We start from the raw sequence: 6,000 nt of genomic DNA, 5'->3' as shown, positions 1-6,000 counted from the left end.
CAAAACACAGTCTCCATTGTTAAACGGGCAGAAAAAAAAGAAAGAAACTGAAATTTTCTTAGTGATTCCAAAAAATTCCTAAGAACCCATAAATACTCCAAAGGACAACCAAGATAACTAGGGCAGAGGGTCCATGCCCTTCTCCACTCTATCCTAATACCTAATGTCCGTTTCCAAACATTCGAAAAGAACCCCGGGAAAAGCCATAAATATTCTAAAGAATGGCCAAGATAACCAGCAGATGGATTCATACCCCTCGAATCGATCTGAAACTCCAATCCCTTTCAACGATCATTCCATAAAACCGGAAAACATACAAATATAGCAAAGTAAGTCTAATACAACCCAGCAGAAGAGTTCACAGCCCGTAGGAAATATATTGTTCGATCCCCTCAGGAGTCCACGTAGCTTCTGCGACGTTTCCTCCGCCGGTGGTCGAGGCTCTCTTTCGGGCAGTGGAGTGGGGGAGGCCTGGAACGCGAGACCCGACTGCGGAAACTCGAGGGAGGGGGTGGAGGACGGCAAATGGTGGGAAGGTTTCAGTGGTGGGAGGGTGGTCAGGTTGCCATGGCAGCTACCCGGCCGGGTAGCGAGAGCCCAGTCTCGCCGCGGCGGTCGTGGAGTCGCGATGGTTCCGTTTTTCACCTTGTTTCCGTCGAAGCGAGCGCGATATACGCTCGCCCGTGCGAGCTGGTGATTCGTCCGGTGATTGGCGGACGTGTCGACACAGTGCAATGGCCCATGGATAACCCGGATTCAAGGAATACGACGCCAGGACATCAGTCAGTGCGCAGAATGTAATTCTTTCCGCTGTTTTTTTACGCTGTGCACCGGGTGTCTCGTCCGAATCTTTCGAGAAACCCTCTACCTGCACCTCCAATTGTCATTCCCAGCTCCCAGTCTTTCCATAACGGCGGAAGATAGAGCGATATCTTTTGCTTGGAACGACCATTCCCCTGCAGAAATCGAGGGAAATATGGCAGAAAGCATTAGATTGGACACCTTTCGAGGCTTCGTTTATTTATCCAAGCTACGTTCACGGTTGTTCTATTATGGAATACCATAAATTAGTCATTTTTCTGTACCGAACTTCGAGATGCACTAGGAAAAATCTGGTTCGTTTGAGGTTTCTAAACTTTGCATACGGTGGACCAGAGTCCTTGCATTAACTTAGGACGGCCAGAAAAGTATTGGAAAGTAGCTTAGACGCTCTTGGGGATGCTTCCCGAGGTTTTTGAGCAACTTTCGAGACTTAGTTCATTTACAGCTTCCTATGAGAATTTTCGAAAATTGCCATGCAGAATCCTAGCTTGTTTGGGGTTATCTATAGTTTTCATGGCTGAAAAGCATCTTTTAAGGCTCCTGATCTTTACATACGATGGACCAGCGTCCTCGTCTTGACCTAAGGTGATCAAATTATACAGAACTAACAAAAAATATTGCAAAATGCACAGTAAAGTGACGTAGATGCTGTTGGGTCTTTGGACACCTTTCGAGGTTAGTTCATTTACCAGGTACGTTTGGAATATTGTAAATGGGTCACTTTTTTATTGGAATCTTTGAAAATTACGAAGAAAGATCTGTTTTGTTTGAGGTTTTCCATAGTTTCCATGAATTTTAACTATATTTCTTTACATACGATGATTATTACGATGACCATTTCATGTAGAAATCAAGGAAAAATATGGTACGAAGCATTGGCAATTAGCGTGGACGGACTTTGATAAGGTTCTAAAGGTTCTTGGACATCTATCGAGGCTTAGTTTATTTTCGTAACTACGGTTAGAGTTGTTTCATCATGGAATATCATAAATAAGTCGCTTTTCTATCAGAATCTTTTGTTTTGTTCAAGATTTTCCATAGTTTGCGCAATTTTTAACCACTTTTTTTTAAGCTTCTGTGTGTTTGTGCTAAATTTTCGTCTTTCATGATTCACGAAATGAAATAGACATGCTGGGACGTTATTTCTAACAGAATAACATGAGACATAACCTCAACTGTTCATAAAGTTAGGTCTGTGATTCCCCTAACCTCGAATTTAAGAAAAATTCGTTATTTTAAATTATTATTTACTGCAATATTTTCATGTTAGGTCAAAAAAAAACCCCCATTTTGAATGTTTACGTCTACTGTAAAGCTTCCTCTTTGTCAAATTTTGTTTATATTTGTTTATTATATGTTTGAAGTATTCGTGCAATTTTTAAATATAAAAATAAACGAAACTGTAAATATAGGGTTTATATAACAAATAAAAGCTAAAATGGTTTTAAAATTAAACTAAGATCGAATTCAACGTTCAAAAAATGGAAAAAAATAATTTTTTTTTAACATTAAAAAGTACCAATTGTTTATAAAAAAATTCCTTATTTAAATTCACATTGTCCTGAGAAATAATAAATATTAGATATAATAATTCCTTTCTTTGGCTTTTCTATTATGAAGATCGAAATTTAATGCGTCTAGAATTTCATTTAAGAACAAAAAATCTAAAACAATTTCGAAATAGTCTTTCAGTAATGAAATTTGGACCTGATTACGTGGACCTATAATATAAATAATTCTTTTCTCAATAATTCAGCACTGAAAACAGACACAAAGTAAGTTGCGTTATCTTTCATATCTCGATTCTCGAGGATGATTTTTAAATTCACTAAATCGGAGTCCAATTTAAATTGTTTGGAACCAAACTTTGTTAATGACGCTATAGCAATTAGTATGTTATAATTTTTATGGTTAGAGGAATCGAAATGCTCTTTGTATTTTATTATGAAGTCATAATAGTAAAATATGAAGAGTAGTATCATTTTTCAATCATATTTTCATGTTCAGAATATCATTAAATTTCGTTTCTGGGATTTAAGGTTAAACATCGACGCCACTGTTATGTTTCAGCGACCTGGCGATCTCCAATTATACTTTGTCTGTTTATTGTGATAATTTCAACAAAACAAATATTTTAAAATTTTAACGAAATATTTTAAATATCAACTGTTTTAATGTTACCCAGATTTTACGATTATAACCCTTAAATTTTGTAGTTTCCACGTGTGGGACAAAATGGTGGAACCTCCACAATTGACATAATCTACGCAATAAACGATCTTTGAAAATTATGGTGGATTTTAATATTTTAACGACTTTATTTTTACTATAGTTTATTCCATCGAATTGGATAAAATATTTATATTATTATTAATTACTTCTTTCGATTTCTATTGATAAGTTTTATTGCCATGGATTATTTTCGTCATAGAAACACGATACAACTTTTTGAAATTTTAATCTTCTTCTACGATTCGACTAATTAACAAATATTCGATCGGAAATATAGTTAACGAACCGATTACTATCTATTCTCAAGATTACACGTTCGAAAAACATAGTAGATCTTTAAAATGGACGCTGGAGAAAGTTTAAACGTAATGTAGGGCTTGTTTTTATGATTCGAAGTTGGAAATCGCCGCCATTGCTGATTATGGTTGCTTCAGCGAATGGTAGAGATCCAAACAAAAACTCAAATAACCGTATTCCGTCGTGTTTGTTGACGCAAAAGATTATTTTAATATTTTAGCTTTGAATATTGTTATATTCATTATATGTCCATTATATGAATATTATAGTCTTTTAAAAATAATTTTCATGGCAAAAATTAATATTTAAGCTCATTTTCCAATTGTTTTCTATATTTTACCATTAATTATAGATCATTTGTAATTATTTAATTATCATTTTTCTCAAAATAAAGAATTTTCTTTTGTTTATAAAATTTGAAAAATTGTAAAATTCTTTTGTATAGCAATTTTGAGAAATCATAAAAGACTAACATAATCAATAAGTACGCATAGATTTTTTAAATTATTTGATTTAATAATTGCAAAAAATTTTTTAGTATTCTTAATATAATTTTGTTATGTTTGTTAGATTAGGTTACGGTGAATTTTTAAATTCTCATTATAAATTTTGATTCATAGTAATTCCTTTATTTTTGTTTTCATTTGAAATTTTCTACAAAACTCAGACAGATAATTCTAATGAAAAGGAAAGTATTTGCCATAATGTTTAATTGCTTAACGAAAACAAATCGACTTTAAACAAGACATTTTGTTGTTACTTATATATTTCAATTTTAATAATTACATATTTCTATATACGAGAACGATTGACGTTATAAAATTCGAATTTAACCATTCAGAATTAAAATTATATATTTTAATACTGTTATTTATTTAATTCTATTGTTATTTATATATTTTATTTTTAATTCTTATTTTTAATCATAATTCTTATTTTTAATCATATGCTTATTTTTATCATAATTCTTATTTTTAATCATATGCTTTTTTCATAAAAGAAGAATTAAAATTAGAAAATTTAACTTTTATTGATTCAAGATCAAAATATATAATATATAATTTTTAATCGAAACTTCTTCCAAAATTGTACTATAAAAAAAAAATGAAATAATCCCAATAAACGATAAAAAAAAAAATTGTTTATTATGTTTAAGAAATTCTCAGCTACCATCAAACATAAAATTCCAGACTATCGAAACATAATAAAATTCACAAATACATAAACAAATAAATTATGTTGTCACAACTTATCAATATCCTGCATAATAAGAGTTTTTCGAATTATTGGGATATTTTAACTAATCGAAGAATTTTTACTTTCAAACACACTATTTTGTTTCAAAATTGATTTACTAATAACGGAAGAATTGAATAAAAATGAAGTGAAAATTAGATTCACGATGGGTCACTGAAAGATAGTATAATTTTTATAAATACTATCACTGTTATTTTAGAATTTCAACGAGTTTCGTTTTTTAACAATAACAAATAGAAAACACATGACAATATCGTACAAAATGCCATTCACAATGGTGTACGGGTCGGTGTGTGTCGCGCCGTCCACGAAATCCACCCTCCTGTTATTTGTGTGGCGTGTGTGTGTGTGTGCGTTAACACAGAAAATCAATAAGTCGAATCCACGGTTTGGAATATCTCCTTCGAGCGCGTGGATTCGCTTGTTTCGACGCTTATTATGATTAAAACATATGGTGAACTTGTTAAAAAAAAAAAAAAAATGACAAAATGGGTGTCTGATAAGCGTAGAATAAAAATTCAAACGTATTTCGAAACTTGGTTGCAATTTTTTACAAAATTCCAATGTTATCTGCAATCGATAAACGAATACAAATATAAATATTATTCAGTTGCATTCTATTATTTAACAATTAATTTCAGACAGTAAGTAACATCGATGGATGTCAAGAAAAAATTTAGTTCATATATAAAGTGGAAAATTATATTTCTTAATATGTGTCAAACCTAACAAACCCTTGAAAAATTATATTAATCGCGTACGATTTGTTTTCCTTGGGACAGTTTTACAAGATCGAGCTCTAACATCGTGTTGTGACAACTTGTGAGACAGGTTTGATGATCCTTCACACCGAGTTACGTGCACGTCTCATTAGCGCGTTGGAAAATCATTTCCTCGATTGAGTTTCTTAGATAACATTCATTCAAAGGTCACTGTGCAGTAGATCATTGAACTTTTCGTCAGCTATAACGCTATAAAGTTAAAAATGCATAGTGCTGTTTAAAAAAAATCAAGGTGTACTCTGTTTATGAAGTTATCCTAATCGTATACCAATTATACAGGAAGTTTAACCACAAGAAAAAGGTTCAATTATTTAAAACAATTTATTTTTCGTTCAACAACTAAATTTTTTTAAAGATTTAAAACACTTTTCGCGCTATAGCCGGTTTTATAGAAATATAAACATTATATACGACAAAAACTACAAACAGAAGTAGCGTATAATAATATTGTTTGGATTTCAATTACTAGGATCATGTTTAACCTTCAAAACCTTAGCGCCATCTACAAAAGGTGACCATATGACTATCTGTAGTTACAAGCGCCATCTGCGGTCGGTAACCAAGTAATTACATATAGATTACAGCGCCATCTATGGCCGGTAATGAACGA

At 32.3% G+C, this 6,000-nt stretch overlaps 1 protein-coding gene across 3 annotated transcripts in view; it reads left to right on the top strand.

Annotated features, from left to right (window-relative positions):
- The first annotated feature begins 608 nt into the window (after positions 1-608).
- Positions 609-6,000, top strand: part of LOC143347874 (dipeptidase 1) — a 107,027-nt gene continuing 101,635 nt past the window's right edge. For 2 of the 3 annotated variants that reach the window (XM_076777474.1, XM_076777472.1), the window contains exon 1: positions 609-797. The gene's annotated coding sequence lies outside the window, so the exon portion shown is untranslated. The remainder of the gene's footprint in view (positions 798-6,000) is intronic. The other variant, XM_076777473.1, reaches the window with a different exon arrangement.

Source organism: Colletes latitarsis, chromosome 11 (assembly GCF_051014445.1).
Source record: "Colletes latitarsis isolate SP2378_abdomen chromosome 11, iyColLati1, whole genome shotgun sequence".
NCBI classification, from domain to species: domain Eukaryota; kingdom Metazoa; phylum Arthropoda; class Insecta; order Hymenoptera; family Colletidae; genus Colletes; species Colletes latitarsis.
The sequence above is the reverse complement of the archived record's forward strand: the minus strand, read 5'-3'. Positions and strand labels throughout refer to the sequence as shown.